General features: G+C 32.1%; 1 protein-coding gene across 2 annotated transcripts in view; it reads right to left on the reverse strand.

Moving 5' to 3' along the window:
* The window catches only part of LOC126904749 (netrin receptor UNC5C), a 92,198-nt gene extending 82,801 nt beyond the window's left edge, over positions 1 to 9,397 (reverse strand). For both annotated transcript variants that reach the window (XM_050683967.1, XM_050683968.1), the window contains exon 1: positions 9,092 to 9,397. The gene's annotated coding sequence lies outside the window, so the exon portion shown is untranslated. The remainder of the gene's footprint in view (positions 1 to 9,091) is intronic.
* Positions 9,398 to 18,855: the final 9,458 nt, after the last annotated feature.

Raw genomic sequence — 18,855 nt, forward strand, 5'->3', positions numbered from 1 at the left:
TTTAAAACAATAAAAAATTCTAGATTTTAGTCGACTAATTGTTTAGTATAACAAGCGCATAATTAAAAGAAATTCCAGTTTTCATTTATAAAGTTTCCGAAATACAATATATATATATATATATATACTGAAAATTGTAAATAAATGACAAAAATGATATGGTCAACCGGAGGGGGGATCTATCCCCTATTGTTTTTACATTTGACCGCTACTAAGTCAACATGTTAAAATATTTTTCACATCAGTTCGATTACACGATATGCACAACTAATGTTAGTGCAACATTCACATGACCCAAGTAGGTTGTGATAGTATCTGTCCGTTGAGTTTACACCTGTCAGTTGGCATTTATTTCAATGAAGACAATTTTATACATAAAAAAAAAAACAAGTGTGCCGAACGCAACGGCCGCTACTGTAACAGAACACATGTACGAAATATGACCTAAGCGCTTAGTCCGGTGAATTTTGCATGACCGCATTGTCTTGTAGGGATTCCGGCGCATTATAACGCGCTCGTGTGTACACGTGCAGTGATATATTGTTATTATGTGAGACCCGTGATTTTTGCGCATCGGGATGAACCGATATAATCTCTTGGGGATTTCACTACAGTCACCCCCTTTATGCGTGTGTCCCGCCGCTGTTCCCTGGAAACCTCTGCACACGTTTCACGTGAAAACATTCCGAGCGTAGTAACCGGGTTGCAAAAAAAGCGGCGGCAATGTCTCTTGTGCGCGCCCGGAGTACATAAACGGGATATTTACATAATTAACCCATTACCGGGGTACAAAACGCCGAGAACAAGACCGTCCGAACCGGTCTGCGACCGGCCGAAAATCCCCGTGTCACCTTCACGCCGAAAAAACCCATTGTACGCCAATTGCTATGCCGTCCCCGTGCAGTGTACGTAATAGAGATTTTGCGTGTGGGGTTAAAACGCCGACACGGTGGCTACCTGTGTGTTGTGCGAAACTACCCCAGATTTCTTTCCCGCGAAAACACCCCCCGTGTAACTGTGTTGTGTTCGTACACGCCGAGACGACGGCGGCGGTGAAGGTGATTTATATAGATTCGGAAAAAGCGTACAGAGCCCATTGTTGTTTCGCATTAAAGGAGAAACGTACCGCGCGCGCGCGTGTGTGTGTGTGTGTACCGACACCCAAAGAAACTGCACACTACTAGAGGAGGTATTATATTATTATATTAGTCAAATGTGTGTGTGTGTGTGTGTTGTACGATGTTAAAACAATTTTCACACTGTGCCGTGGGGTTACCGCCGTCACCAATGTTTTATAAGTGGCAGTAGTAAAAAACACGAGTTACTTATTCCCGTTTTTATTTCACATCGTTTGTTAGTCACGCCCTTACTGAAATATATACATGTGAATACTCGGCGAGGCTAAGAGTGTCGAGCGAGTTTTTATAGTTCTTTAAACGGGCCGAAAAATGTTTTTTGAAGCGGCCGTTATTTGATTTCTGGTTTTTGTTCTAAATACCAAGTCTATAATGCACAAATTACGAAACATAAACCCAGCAAAAATGTTTTGCGATTCGAAAAATAAATTGCGGGCGACCAAAGTGAATTTCACGGCTTGTTACGACCGCAGTCCATTTCGTTAAAATGATTATAAACAGCGTACAAAATTCTCGTTACGTCCATTAGATATGTGCGGCTCACGTCCGTAAACCGCGTCCGAGTGAAGTTACTGACACTCGGGTCGGTTTCTAAGCAAAACAGATGTTCTCCAAATTTACAGTTTATTAGGAGCAGCCGTCTGTGCAGCCACAGACGGAACAAGTCTACAAAATGTTGTGCTATTACTCTTACACAGATATTATAGTGACGGCTAATCTTTTGTTATTGAATTTTTTTATGAACGACGGCGTTGACAGCGGTTGCATTAGACCATAGAACCGCTCGCATAAAATATGCATCGGCGTACGAATATGCACAACTGCACACGATCGAAACGTGCAGGCCATGCACTTTTTTAATGTTTTTTATGTTGATGAGTCCACGGCGTTAAGTAGAAAAAATATCGGCGACCGAGTTAGAACGTGACCGTCGCGTTAGAAGGGCTATTTCCAAATATCGGTTTAGAGGGAAAAAAAAAGTCAGAAAAATATTTATATATATAATGTAATATAACCAACACAAATATATACACCCTAAACACAAGACGGCTGTGCGGAATACGTAATGTGAAATCGACCGAAATCCTCACGGTCTTACACAGTATCCAGGGAATACGTATAAGAACACCTCATAGTTTCAAAAGAAAAGAAAACAATCGTGATACCGGAAGTTTTGTTTTTTTAGGAAATATTCGGAAACCGAATGCGTGTAATTCGATTAGCACCGAAGGATATGACGACAAAGACGACCAGACGCTGTTATGAAACGCATAGATCGATTGTACACTTTGTTGCACATACTTCTTGAATAATAATAATAATAATAATAATAATTTACGAGTGAATACTGTTTAGTGTTAAACGCAATTAACAAAAACAATGGAATAATAAATTTTAAATAGCCGTTCATTAAAGCCTCGTTGAAGCATTTTATTTCAAACGATTTTTATTAGTGTTTATATCGTAAATCGTTTACAATTCAATACGTTCGAATGGCATTATACGCACATAAAAATATCCGTTGATACCGCCGAGTGGGGCCCGTGTTGGCTAGAGAGACGCATCCAGCAACGTGCTTAATATTTCTAAAAGTTGTTCAAACAATGCATTTTTTTTTTTTTAAACTCCATTTGAAACGCACGTTGTGATGTACGCGTTTTTAATGTATTCCAGTTGTCTGCTGACGGTAGAGTATATTGATTATAAATACGATCGTAATAGGTTTGGTGGAAGTGTCGTGTGCATTACTGGGCCGTAGGAAGTACAATGCCGCATAGTATTACTGTTTTCAAAATATGTACAGCAGCGACGGTACTTCCATTAATTCGTGGCACACAATATGTTTTGTTGTCGCCGCCGCACAGGAAGGGCTCGACGTATTAACGAAGCCGTTTGAGGGGAAAACATTTACACTTAAAAACAATAGAAATCCTAAGGCCCTTCACACACCCGAAACGCTCCTTGTGCACGTGGATACGTGCCACGATAATTAGCAGCAGCCCGGCCGTCACCGTCGTCGTGTGTATGGACGGCACCTAACCGCCCGTGATGTTTAACGTTTAATGTGCACCGAGACCGCCGAGTCAACGTGACGGGTAAGACGAGACAAGTAGGGAACGGCTCGTCAGAAAAGCCCTAGAAACGTTTATTCGACGGTTTCGAGTGCGTCGCAGAAGTAGTGGTATAATAACATGTTGTCGCTTAGCGATGGGCCGACCCCTCCGTACGTCTTCGGTAATAATAAATCGGACTAGAGAAAAATTCACGAATATAAATTGTGCTTCACCTTGTTTCTCGGCACGGTTGTTTAATTCTACTAGTGCAGGAAATCACGGGCTCCATAAAGGAAACATACGGCACCGAAGATGAAAAACACATGGGCGTTTAAAGTGCCGGTGAACGCTATTAACGAGTCGATTCCCGTTAAAAACCAACGAGGGTATTGTACTTGTAAGCGCTCTGAAAACGACCATAACGATACTCGAGCACGATCATTAAATTGCGAGGTGCAAGGGATAAGAACGTTTATGGGAATTTCACACACAACCGCGATAACCGCTGAAAAATGTATTTTAGGTAGGTCGTCGAAACATGCGCTGCGGCGACTGACACTTTGGTTTATCCGCAGTCTGCGTTATTTTTATAATAATAATAATAATAATAATAATAATAATGCGTATATCTTCGGTCGGTGCCGGAACGTTGAAATGACAGCGGCTCGTCCAAGATTGTGCAATCGACCGTGTGGAGATGTAACCAAAAATAGCAGTGTGCCGCTTGTATGGAGAAGTGCTCGGCGATGGTAGTGCGCACTGGACGCGGAAATTCATAAAATCCTGTTAGATTTTAACGCAATAAAATTCGATGGACGGCGACACGCGTGTCGCCGTACATGTTGTATTGGAAAAAGTTAATTGAACCGTTAAAAGCTTCCTACGTCTGTTTTTATATTGTTGTGTGTTGCGCCTTTGGCGTTACGGTTAGTGCGACGTAAGCGAATGGCACACAAAGCGTTTGTAGACATAAATAAAAATACCTCGAGCGAGTTTAATGTCTATTTCGATAACGTGTGGATAACACAATAATTTTGCCGAGAGAATTGAGCTCTATTCGCAAAGCGTTTCACGTATACCGCTCAGTGATCGTGAACACAATCGATTATGATCGATCGTCGAGCCGAGTTCGTCGTCGGTGTTCGACAAATAAAGACTCCTTGCGGACCCGGAGCGGTCGGTGAAGAGGCGATTGCAACATGCGAGGCATGGCCTTAATAAATATAGACACGCGATGACGGCAGGTGTAGGGCGGCGACCGTTCATGGGAGCCGACGAGAGCGAGACGGGACGGTAAAGAGAGTGAAATTGATGTTTAATGACTAAGCGAAACATCCGAACCTGACAAACACACATGTGTACGGTCAACACACTCGGTAAATATTTATAACACATCGAAAACTGGTTTACGCCACTTAAAATCGATTGTCGGAGCTTGGGAAACAAAATGATCTCGATTTTCTGGTGCCGTCCCTAAAGCGTTCGCATCTCGGGCAACAGATGTATAGTTGCAACGGCGACGGCCGTTCGCGTGGAGACTTGAAATTGTTATTTTGGCGCCAGAAATCCCGGGACGTTTGCACCGAAAGGTTCGTATAATGCGTGCTGTACAATACGTGAATCGACTTCTTGTAGTTTTCTTCGGAGATAAGACGCTGTTCGATTTGTAGTAACGACCCCAACGAATTTCAAGAAATTATAATAGGGTGACAGAGCTGCTGTGTGTATTCCCGGGGGTGCGTTATGTGCAAGCGTGCATTCGTTCCGATTGTCCACAAACATTAGAACCGATTGACGGATAAAGTTTTATTCGCCAAGGGATGGAAATCATAAAAAAAAAAAAGACTGATACAACGACCGTATTGAGTAACAACAGAATGTTTTACTGTTATTTTTGTATAATGCGGCGTGTGTCTTTCTCTGCGTACGAAAAGAACGTACATTTCATTATCAGAATGGTCATCGAATTGAACCAACGCAATTGTCATGTTTTTTTTTTTTCTAGTACAGTTTTATTATTAGTAGTATTTGTTGAATTGAAAGCAACTGCTAGTTTATACTACAACGAAATGTTTACATTATTCAAAAAACTTCTAAACGACGCGCGTTTTTTGTTTATTAAACAAAAATTGTCCAATAAAAGCTTTTGAAAAAAAAATGAGCGACCGAGTAAAAATAACTGCAGATTTATCGAAATACGGTCTTGGAAGTAACAGTTTTGTTTTTAAAATGTTATTTGCGTGCAATAATTTTAGAAGACCTTTTGCGCTTGGACGTGGCTCGTGACCTTTTACGCGCGCAAGTAGTCCGATAAGTGCATGTACGAAAAAAATCAAGATTTCATAAAACTATACACTTGCGTATTGCAAAATGTCGGTCATGTCCCACCGGGTCGCTACGAAGTTCCGTATTCAGTTTCAGTTGTGGCGACGAGCAGTGGACTTTTGTGTAGTAGTACACGATATACCGATTTTTACGGGAGGGGCACAGGTACATAATATAATACTCTCGGGACGGAAAATCCTATCGCGTTTTTCCCAAACTAAAAAAACACGTCCAAATCGTCCGAGGTAGACGGCGGCACGAGGGAAGTTAATGCTTTTTATTGCGTCAAGACGAAAGCGGTGGCGGAGGTGTACGACGACGGCGGTGCTTTATTGTAGTCACCATAAATCACGGGGTGCGTCCTGGACCACACGGTAATCCTATGTAAATACCTGTCATCGACAATACATATTGCTACTGTTATTACTATTATATTTCGATAGTAATAACATTGCGTACATACGCTTGCACTGCAGTTCAAGAGCCGTTTATCTGCTCCCTCGGAGGTGTACTCGATTTAAGGCGCGTGCACAGCGTTGACACCAAGATTGATATTACACTCAAACGTGTCGTCGCGGCCGGCGGTGAAATTTTTCCTAGGAAAAAACCGTGTCGGCCGCACACCAGTAGTGGAAAACTACCTGCTGTGCACATGCAAATCTACACATTTCATTAAAACCTGCGCGTAGTCCACCGAGTCTGTACAACGTGAGAGATTAATGCCGAAAGACGTAACCCGTCGGAAACCGACGGCCACACCGGCGACTCCCAACACGTACACGATTGCCATTTAATTAAGCCTCACTCCTGTTGGCCGCCGCAGTCATAAAGTAAAGCGGAACAATAAAGTTTTTTATTTTTTTTTTTTCATGGGTCGCGTGTGCTTTACGAAATCTTGATTAAATAAAACGCCGTTGTTCCGTCAAGTTTTTCATAAATCGTTTAAAACGTAATGTACCCGTGTAATTTACAGCTGCAAGTACAAGCGGTTCGCGATAAAAACCATTAATTTGACCACGTTTTGAAAACTCACGTTAAACTATTTAAGTTAGAAAACTAAGACGTTATCATTTTTTACGTTATAAAAGTTCGCGCAACTTTAGGCCTGTGAATGCGTTTGAGGAAATTAACATTGTTGCGAGAATGAAAATTCAATGAATAAAATATAATTTTTTTTTTGTGTCATTTCTGTATTAACGCTCAAAGTTAATTATTTAAAAAATATTCACCAGTTAGTTTCACTATAATAAAATTACGTTCGTAAAAAAAAAGTCCAATTTAAAACGATACCGAAATTCATATTTAAGTTTAAAAGTTATAATTGTATTGCCGGTAATTAGTTTATATGTCTAATTTTTTTTTTAATAAGGCATAATGCTTCAAATGCAATTACTGCGTTGAATAAATGACGAAAGTTACTATAAAAACTTTCGACATTAAAAAATTACATTACACTTATGTTTAATAGCGTTCATTTTTCAACGATTAAAACTTAATTTTTTTTTTTATTTGATATTTAAATACACAATACTGTAAAAAATATAGTTTTTTTTAAATCTGAAATTCTGACGATTACGAAACGGGTAATTTTTACAATTATTTTATTTTAACATACAAGTGACTACAGAATGAACAATTTTACGGTAATCACTGTTAAGTTGTCTATGGCATAAACATTATAACTAGTGATGGGAAATATCGAATAGAAACTATCGAATAGTTTGATAGTTGCCCACTATTCGAACTATTCGGTAATCATTCAAAAAATATTCGAATAGTAAAAATATTCGATAGTTTATGCTAAAAATAAACTATTCGGTTGTATAAAAACTACCGAATACTATTCGATAGTTTAAAATATTCGAAAATGCCCATCACTAATTATAACTATTGTTTGCCTGATTAATATTATGTTTGAATTGTTTTAATAATCACTCGTATGATGTCGACAGATTATTAGTGTTTAATTGTGAGAACTAATAAATATTAAAACGTAGAACGAATTAAAAGCAATAAAATGAGAAAAAACGCTGTAAATGTTTTAAAAACGTGTACTCTTTGAGTTATTTCAACTAGTGACAAACGCTAATTGATAATAAACTTTGCAAACAGTGACATTGAAATTTTTTGGTTTATTTTAGTTGTCGGCCGTCGAGTAATTTATACGGTTCAATACAATGTCTAGACTGTACTGTGCGATTATTTTAGGAAGGTCTTAGATGGAAATGGTGAGATTAATTGGGGTCGGGGCGATTTTTCGGGGAAACATGACCGATGTCGTTTTTGATTGACAGTATACGTGCCAGGTCTCGTGTTGTCGATACTTTAGCATGTTTACCATCGAATGACTCCTTCGCATTCGATGCTCATGTGTTTATTTATAAAAGAGAATCACCAAAACGGTAGTTTTCTCACGTAATAAGACCTATTTGACGACACCTCTTATTGATGAAAAAACTTGGGAACAAAAAACTTTATTTTACCCCGATATCAAAAAAAAACTAGTTTTTTGTGTTCGCCAAATCTTATTGGGATTATAGTTGTTTCTTAACGCAGAGCGAGTTACAAAGAACACCATTAAGAAATTTATTTACTAAGTTATATTTGGAAAAAAAACTCAATTAATAATCATAAAAAAAGTAAAAATTCGACTAATTATCCTGAGTGTAATTATGTTTTTTTAAAATATAGGATTCAAAGTAAATAGAGATTTGAAAATAAACTGCAATAGATGTAGCCATTTAATATTATCAGATTATTTTTACCTTTATTTGTTTAGCATGATTTATAATTAATGGACGTTGTCAAGATTACAGATTTTCAGATAGCATTTTGAAAAATCATCAGCTATCGAGTACATTCTAAGATAACTATCGGCCAAGTCGCGTATGAACGATGAAGAAACAATAATAGTCAACGATTGTTAAATAACTTTACTGGCGTTGACTGATTAAAAAAAAAACTCAACGGTTGCCGTCTATCTGACTCGGTTGAATGATCGTTTTTGTCTTTATTCTAAAATGTTCTACTTACATCGAAGTTGTGATGCAAAAATAATGAAATGGCAGTGAATATAATTTTTATGATAGCTAAATAATTATGTCATTATAGAAGAAAGAAAATTGCCGACGAATATTTATTTTCTACTTAACGACCGTTAGAGAATTCAAAAACGTATCTCTTTATAAAATGAAATGAAATATTAATAAATATACTAAATATTAATAAATAAACTACTAATCAAGAGATTCATTTTGGTAACTTTGGAAAAAATTATCTCAGGCAAAATTGGATAAAATAAGCTAGACCACAAACATTCGCGGTGTATCAAACGAACACAATATAATCTTTGAGTCTCTAGAGAAACATCCACACCAAAGGGAAATTAAATTTTCGACCGTGGATTATATTTTGAGATTTACTGAGCGCGGTTACTATTCTGACCGCCATAGCCTTTAATATATTGCACTGGGATCTTTTAATGTTGACACTAGAAGATTAGGGGGTTTTGTAAATCTATACAACAATTAATATCCTAATATAATTTGGCCGACGTGTCGCCTGACAAACACTAACCTTTTGCAATTCCGTGATAACAATAATGTTATTCCTTTGACCGGTGTAGCACGCAGTTAATCCCTTCGCAACACACGGCACGCGCAGTGAAAAAATATGATAAATATGTATTTTTTGTTAAAATTTATAAAAAAAAATGCGCTTGGTCACACGCGAAATATTAATAAAAATGTTTAAAAACAAAATTGTCCGTCATATGGATTAAAAATATTTTAATAACTTAAAAATACGACGCCGAAAACGTGATGTTCGTGTTACATACAAGCGACGTGCAACGACGCGAAGCAAACGAACAGAACTGAACGCGAGGGGCCATCGTCGTTGGGGGAGGGAAAACCGACACGCTCTTCTCTGGTGGCGCGCAGTCGAGCCAACTCTCACCGTTACCGTAACGCACTACAGCAATGTGCCCTTACCTACCCTTTATGAATCCCTTTGCCGGTAGAACATCAGATGTCATTTCTCTTTTCAGGAAAAAAAAAAAAAGTCTCAAACCAAAAGAAATAACCGTGATCAACGGCTTTATTTTTATGAGTCACAGCATTATTGTATGGCTTTTTTTTCACGCTAAAATACTACACTTTTAAAGGTCCAACTGAAGGTAAGTAGCCGTTTATTTAAAGTATGATTATCACAACAAGCGAGAAACACTGTCAGTTGTCTTGTTTGAAACACAGTTACTAAAGATACTAACTTTTTTTTTGCAGTACAATATTTTTAATGTATTTTTGGCTTTATAATGGGATTCGTATAACAGATCTTGGTTTAAATATTATGTAACATTGTTTTTCTCCGATCAATAAAATCTTAAATGTAGTACCTATTTATAATAATATTAAGGAAAAATTCCGGTTTTAAGATTATGTTGGTAACGTATACAGAGACCTAAATATTTTCTTGTTTTCGGGGAAATATACTTTAGGTTATATTTAGTTTGTTAATTGTAATATAATGATATCTTCATTAAATAAAACTATACTCTAGTGGTAGTTATTAGACAATAAGTTAATTTCAAACTTATATTTTTAAACGTTATCGACAGGTTTAGTAGTTGTAATCTTTAATTGTATAAATTAAACTAGCTATAAAATGATAATCATACATTTTTAACGTTTTCTGCATAATTCTTTTAAAAATGCTTCATGTTGGTGTAATAAATATAATTCAATTAATGTATATTTATGAATTTCTGTCGACATTTATTTATGTACATATATGTAATAAATTATTTTGCCGAGTACATTAGCTTAACTTCCAAAAAATAATGGCTTCAAAAACTTATACTATAGTCATTTTTGGTCGAACGATTATTACTGGCCAATTAAATTTTTTTAATTCATTATGGACGCTGTATAAAACCAATAAATAGAAGAACAATGAGAAGAAATTAAATCATAATATCAGTGTGGACGACAATCTAATAATAAATAATAGTGTTGTAATGAATTTGCGGTCAGGCAGTTTTTCAAATAATACGAATTTTATAGTGCTCGTGACATGGTGAGGTTACGTGGTACGTTTTGTTTTTATTTTATTACCACCCTCGTGTCCCGTCAGTTCCAGTTTGGGATTTTTATTTTATTTCATGTTTTTATATTTGTCGAATTAAAAAAGAGAGAGAAACAAACGAATTAAATGAATAATAATGGGCGTTATCAAAAAAGGGTATACACTTATGAAAAGGTTTTAATTTCCAGAGGATAGGTGTTGTTTCCTACTTTTTGTTTCAGAAGATCTAGGCTGATTTCAAACAATGGTCATTAGTATAACGACCACGAGCTTAATGGTTGCTTGCACTTTTCAATTTTTATACCGTACGCGTCACACTTCTACCTGGTAACATATTTTGAGACAACTTATATAAATGTAAACATATGCGTACCTGCACACTTTACGTGTGCTTAATACCCTTTATTTAAACGCATTTATAGCCTTTTTAATTATTAATCCTCAAGGAGAAAACGCGCGTTGTAATAAAACACTTGTTTCACCAAATGAGTTTATTCATCAAGAGACACAATTAATTTAAGTAAAAATACAAAAGAAAAAAGTAATGCATTATATTTTAGTGTGATAACACATAGAAAGTTTACTTTGACCGTCTCATGCAATTCCTGTTAATTTTTAAAAATTATAAAAAAAAAACAGGATTTGTTATAAATTATTAGTGTTGATCAAAAAAAAAAATAAGTTATTATACTTAAATTTTTGTTTTACTGTAACCTACAATTAAATATGTAAAGTATTATTAAGGATAAATAAAGTTAACTCATGAAATTATTACATAGCTTGTTAAACGAATTTGACTGTATCTAATAATCAAAAGTGATTGTAATGCAAATAAATTATGCTTGTTCGTGTTATGAATAAGTTAGTCAGTGCTAAGTAGTAATGATTTGCATTATGTATTTCAACTATTACTACAAACGGTTATTGGGCTGCTTCAATAATCACGTTATTTTTTTAAGTTGATGTCAATACCAAATACATGGGATTCGTGTATTGAAGTTGTTTCTCGTTTTGTATCCTTTCATTTTAGAACTATGTAAGTAGTGTTTATGTATAGACAATATTTAATAGTGATTCTATTCAACAGCTTTATTCAAACCAATGATCCGAAACCACCTAAGACCCATACCTGTACTATACATAATGTAGTTATTAGATCTAACTGTGTACAATCATTTATGTATAAATAATGCATGAAATAATATAATGGGACTTTAATGATCTTAATCGTATGTCAGTAAAAAAGGGGCGTCACATTTTTGTTCTGTTTTATATACAACAAATGACATTTTTTTCTATGACAAGATTTGGAGTCAGTATTTTAAATACGTCAAGTTATTTTTTTCACATTCCACAAGCTTTAATGTAAAATTATATTTTTAATAACTATTAGAATTGACTGTACTATGCGTACTGGTAAGAAATGGAATTAACCTATTAGACAGTATTATGTAGAAATACTTTGTAATATTGACTTATAAAATGTTTGCCTTGAAATTATAAATATAATAAAGTGAAAATATCTTTCATTGTCTAAAATATTCGAGTTTCAATAAACAAAGTATAAACTTGTAAATTGTAGGCTTATAATCGAAGCCTTATGTTCTTAAAAAAAAAGTATAAACATTCATAACAATATTAATAGTATTTTTTTACAAAACAATGCAATAGTTGAAATTTGTTTACTTATATATTTTGCAATTTACATGGATTAATTTTTATTAATATTTTTATAAATTAAACTTCTAATATTAAAATACGTACACTCTAAATATTCAATAAAAAAAAATGTATATTTACATAAAAATTTTAAATGTATTTATTAATTATAATTCAAATATTTCAAAAAAAAAAAAAAATGTATTATCTTTCAATATTTCAAGTCATATTCAGTATCAGTTTTCTATTAATTTTTCGTTTAGTCATTGTAATTTAATCTAAAAATTCACTCAAAAATATTAATTACGTACTTACTATTTCTGAAAACTAAAATAGTTATCCATTATTTTAAGAGCTCAAGTTTTATATAGAGCTTGGAAGATAATCATAAATTCAATTTCATTTAGTTCGCACTGGAATAGGATTACAAAGTGTATTACGGTCGATTGGTTGATGTAGACTGGTAAATCTATTTTATTTTACAGAAAACGGCAGAAGTACAGAGATATATGCGTTGAAAAAGTTTTCAATTTTTCGGGGATTTCTCCACCCTATATTATAGCTATTGTATGTGTTATTATACATTTACTATGTTCGTTCATAAAATAGGTGGTTAGATGCATCTCAACGGGATACTTGTAAGAAGCTTATGCATCAGACCTACTACTTCGAGGTCGGATAAGTATAATCGACGAACTAACCAGATAGAATTGTAGTACAAATTGTGATAATAATATACTATTTTTGAGCCCAAATGGTAACCGAAAATCATTTTTTTTTTATTTAAGTTTAACAAGACATTGGTTCATTAACGAATTCGACACAATCGTATGGTTTAACAATGACACAGATAAATTATAAATGATACACGTTATCTTTTAAAATGATTTTGTAATTGATTGTTACTACTATTCGAAAATAAAAATAGTTTGACTAGAAATTTGCATCAATTTTTTTTTGTGAAAAATGCAAATGATGTTTAAAACTCTTTGTAATTATTACAATTTATTAATAATTGAATAACTAATAGAAATTATAAAAAAAATTGTTTTAATTTTTTGAAACTTGAATAGTATTTTTTTGTCTTGTTTCTAAAATTTTTTACCTTTTCAGAATGAATTTTACTGGAATTGCGATTAGCTTTCACAATATTATCTAACTTAAGTTAAAGAAATTATTACTTTAGAAATATATACAATTAATTTCCTTAAATATTAATTTTTTATTAAAAAATAATGTAATCAATGTTTTGAACTGTGAATGTGGCTTTTATTATGCTATAAATTTAATGGTGTACAAAATCTTTAGACTTTATGAATAAATGCATGTCTATTATTTAATGAATAAGACACAGAAATTATTCAAAACAGCGCTTAAAGTTTGTAATAAACAGATGTCGGTCATATGACATATAACATATATCATGTGTATATGTTTTTTTTTATAAATAATGTTTTTTTTTACTATGATTATTTATGAATTCACATTCCTTAAATGATTTTTAATAAAATTAAATTGTTATTAATATTGAGTTTAAGTCAAATTTCATTGCTATAGTTTTCTGTTGAATAATGGAATTAAAAGGATGAATAGCTTTATCAGATAAAAAATAATCTTTTAAACTCAGTTTTGTATGAATAAATTCCGTGCTTTTCGTGATATTTCTACGTTAGATTAAGGTACTGAATATAACAAGTTGTGTTATTAAAAAACATTTCCAAACTTTTATAATAAATTGAAATTATAATAACAATTTTTAAAAAAAAATTTATTTGTTTGTCCAACATTTATTTAAAGAGATATTTATACAACTGATAACCTTTATAATGCATTCATTTTGATTGAAATATATTTTTGAGAATCTTAACAACAATTTTACTATCGATTTTAATAATATATTGCTCAGAAGTAATCTTTTATTGCGCATATTTTATATTTAATTATACTTGTTTTTTTTTTTAATTACTTCAGTATTGGTAGTTAAATCATATTATCTACAACAAAATTACATTGATGTAATTTTATTAACATTTTTTGTGATCATTAAAGGCGAAATACGAGATTATTAATATATCTGACACCTATTGATAACTAAATTATTTTTATTATAAAAATAATATTCGACTAATATAAGATTTGTTATGTCGCTTTAGTTTTTTATTGCAACAACTGACGGTGTATTTACGTAACATTAAAACACATCCGGAAATGAATAGCAAGACTCAAATAAGTGTTTATGCCAAAAACTACAACATAAATATACTAGAGTCCAGAACAGTTGATGATTAAAATTTAGATTAGAAAAAGTGTTGGTAGTAATATAAAACGAATTTATGTCTGTCCATCATTACTGAGCATTAGTACACCTATATAAAAAGTACGTGTAATCAAACATTTCCGGACGTTTGGTAGTTATAATAAAATGTCTGTACTTAGATAATAAATATTTAAACAAACGAATAAAGCGTTTTCTTTTATTTAAGTGTTTCAAAATATGCCAGAAAAAACGAACAAGAATAGAGTTTTATTTTTAAGTGAGGCTATAAAAAAGTAAAAATTAGAGAAAACTCAAATTTATATGTAAATTAACTAAAAAATATAATAAGAAACACATTAATTTACTCATTTAATACATTCGTTTAAGTATTTAACCATTTTATATCAATACACTTAAATTTGTTATGAATATAACTAAATATATGATTTATGCAATTCAAAAAAAAAAAATTATTTACTTATATAATTTAAATATTTAATATTAAGTTTTAATCTTAAACTAACCTTTGAGTTTCAATAATTAGTTTTAAATTATTCATGCCATTCTATCCTGGGAATTTTTTTTTATTAAAATATTATGTATGGTTCATAAGTGGCTGAATAATTTTTGTACGGCTTCCACCTGGAAAAAATAATGTGTACAATGTAATACGTTGCCGTTTAAAAGAGGGTCGTTTCTATTATGTATAAGTGGCGATCGTTTCTCATTCGGGATTAATGCTGACGACAAGCGGTTATGACTATTACAATACAACCTTTTTGAATTTATGTGATTTAAACATAATATTTTAGGGATAAAACGTTATAAGACCTCATAAAAACATTATTCCAACAAAAATATTATTACTGCTAAAAGATTACTATTCTCTATTTCATTAAATGGGTAACCAATTACTACGCCTAGGATTTGTGCTCGTTAATTACTATAGACACGGCTGTAAGTAGAAATGCCTAACTGCCAGGAAACTCTCTCCAAGGCGCTCTTTATACATCATCGTTTGTCGACTATGAAATCATAATGATAATACATATTATGCGCATGAATTTGTGAAGCGATTCCATCGTTATTGGCGGTCTATTGTCATGAATCTGAAGAACAACGACAGGTGAGTTGAAAATGCGGGTTGGGTATATCTAACCGCTTTTAAAAAAAATTGCGGCTTCTGTTTCCCCTTTTGTCGATACTTCAACACGACCAATGATTCCATTTGATTTTCCATCTTCTACGTAATATGTTGGAGGATGCGTGTGATGATAATTACTGTAATGAGATCCAATATGAGCGTAAATAATGTTAGAACGAAAATAAAAGTATACCCAGTATGGCACCAATTAACGAAGCAATGGTACTTCCATATAACAAATTAATAAGCGACGCTATGGATCTGAAATCCGGTTTAAAATTGTAATAATTATTATAATGTATTTCTTTTTTCGGCCTTTCACAGAAGAGTCCGGGGACAATGCGAAAGACAATTCTCGGAGGTTTTCATCAACTTGTCCTAAATTAACATAAGACTTGATATCATGCACTTTGGCTAATTCTGATGATTTTAATAGTGGTGTAGCTAATATGCGAGAAATTAAAGCAAAAGAGTATAACATCAGCTTCTGTCCTTTAAACTAAGAAAAGTAAATTACTAATTAATTAAAAATAATTAGAACACGAAAATTGCAGCCATTATGGTAAAAACTGTATATAAGTTTAAATAGTTCTTAATACTAATATAAATATATATTTGTACTTACATACATTATCAAATACTAAAATGAATTTTTTCTACCAACTCGTTAAGCCGAACAAAGTCTAAGAGTATAAAAGATATTTTTCACAAAACAATGCTTGTTTTATATTTATTTAATTGATCAACATTTAGAATGCATTTGAGATAGGAAGTGTAATTAATACACGCCTCTTTAAATTTAAAATAAATATATTGCCCAAACTTTTTCGTCACTAATGAATGATTTACATTTAAAGTCAGGTTAAATATATGTACTTATAACGTAGTGAAAGCTTTATTATAATGCTGATGAAATATAGTACCATGTAAAATTTTCCCTTTTGGTAATTTGATACAAATTAGTAACTGTAATATAGACACAATTTGAGCTAAATGTTTGATAAGTTCAAAATATAGCACCAGTACTATATATATATTAACATTTTAAATTTTACTGTAAGTTTAAGTGTCAATATGTTATATTAGTTTGATAGGACTGTATGTATTCTGCAAAAGTAAATACTTATTTCTCTAGATCCAGAGAAATTAAATTATATGAAATAATATAAATTATAACTTAAAATGAAATAAAATTTATAATCTAAACTTTTTTTATACTTAACCATAAACGCAAAATTTTTTAAACTTGATAAATTATAAATCTAATCAGAGATTGAAATAGAAATAATTTTTTTCTTTTTTTTTTCGATTCGGCTCATTGATGTACAAGGTGATTCTTTTAATACTAGGTACTCGAATTCTATTATGATCTCTATAATTATCTAATTATGAAAATGACTGATTAATAAAAATTCATTAAATATTTATAGTTACAAATATATTTATTCAAACAAATGAAGATTATTAATTAACACATATGATTTTTTCTAGAATAATTAATAAAAAAGAATTTTTTAAGTTACTTTGAACTTCTATAAATATTAATCTACATTTTTAAGAATAAAATAGAAATAATTTGAATTGTCAAAAGTCTCTTAATATTTCATATTCCTCGGTAAGATTTCTTACATTTTCTTTTTGTTTTTATTACATTTTGGCATTATTGACAAGTTACATACTTGAACAATAGGTAATACACATTCGTTGTACTAGCGTAGTACTAGCGTGGTACTCTTTGTCAGTATTGTGTTGAACTTGTTCAAATTCTCTTTTTCTATATAAATCTAATCCCATGTTACTAGTTATTTACTATCATTGTTTGTTTTTTTTTTTTTGTTCTGCCGTGTCTTATTCATTTACAAAATTTTCTTCTTCCCCCGTGGACTATTCATGCTACTTTCAATTTGCAATCTTTGGCTTCTTTCATCTGGCCCCACGGTTATCATACCATTTATATCAGTCTGATTCTCTTTGTCACTATTATGTTGGTTTTGTTCAAATTCCTGCAACTTAAATTCTATGCCATTAGTTATCTGACCATTATTATCAGTCTTGTTTTTATTTATATTTCTTACGTTTCTTACACGTTCCACCTTATTTAAATCATTGGTTTTATCCAATATATTTTTTAGTTGATTTTTAGTCATCACATTAATCGATTTCTCAATTGATGCGACTTTCTTTTCAAAAAAGTATATTTTTTGATTTATTCCTTAAAACGTATTAATAATATTTATCATTATATTGATTGTTATATGGCCAAGTGAGTTAAATGTAAATATATATTTTTAAACGATATACATAACTTTTAATTTTCTATGTACAAGAAACAGAATAACTATTACATATTCTACGAGGAATAATAATTTTTTTATTACTTCATTCATTTACATTTATCCCACTTAACCTATGACTATTGTTACATTGGGTGTATCAAACTGGTGGATAATATCTTTTGGATCAATATTTCAGAAGTTATTAACAATTTAAAGTTATGACAGTAGGTGAAGATTGGGTGCTGCTGTTATTTTTATTGGTAAACATTATCTGGCCGTACACTTTCTTTTGCATAAGTATAAAAATAAGAATACTTCCAAAGTATTGATCCGAATGTTAATATTAATTATGTAATATGAAATGAATAGTTGATAAATCAAGTAATATTACTAAAAGAGTTATTATTTAATTTGGCTTTCATTTCAAAAAATGAAATTTTTTGCTTTATTATATCTTTGTGTTCTAAACTATTAGTTATTTTACTATCTTCATCTGTTTTTTCTTGTTCTATAGGGTATTGCTCATTTACGTATTCTTGATTTTTCTCTTGATCATTGGCTTTAGCCAGTATATTTGTGCGTTGCATTACATTATTGGATTTCTTAATTAATGTTGCTTTTTTTTCAAATAAAGAAATTTTGTTCTTTACTCCTTAAAACGTATTAATAATATTTATAATTTTATTGATTGTTGTACTAAAATATTTTACTAATCATTATTTTTGATAGGAAAATTATAAAATGTATTCTTTAAGTGATTTTTTATTGGCCAATTTATCTAAATGTACCCTTGACTTACCCTTAAGTATCAAATTTTTTATATCTTCGTGTTTATTAATAACTGAATTTTTGATATTATAAAATGATTCTTTTGACGATGTATCGGTTGTTGGACCAACTATTTGATTTGGTCGATTAA

This window comes from Daktulosphaira vitifoliae, unplaced genomic scaffold (genome assembly GCF_025091365.1).
Source record: "Daktulosphaira vitifoliae isolate Bord-2020 unplaced genomic scaffold, ASM2509136v1 Scaffold_4, whole genome shotgun sequence".
Lineage (NCBI taxonomy): Eukaryota > Metazoa > Arthropoda > Insecta > Hemiptera > Phylloxeridae > Daktulosphaira > Daktulosphaira vitifoliae.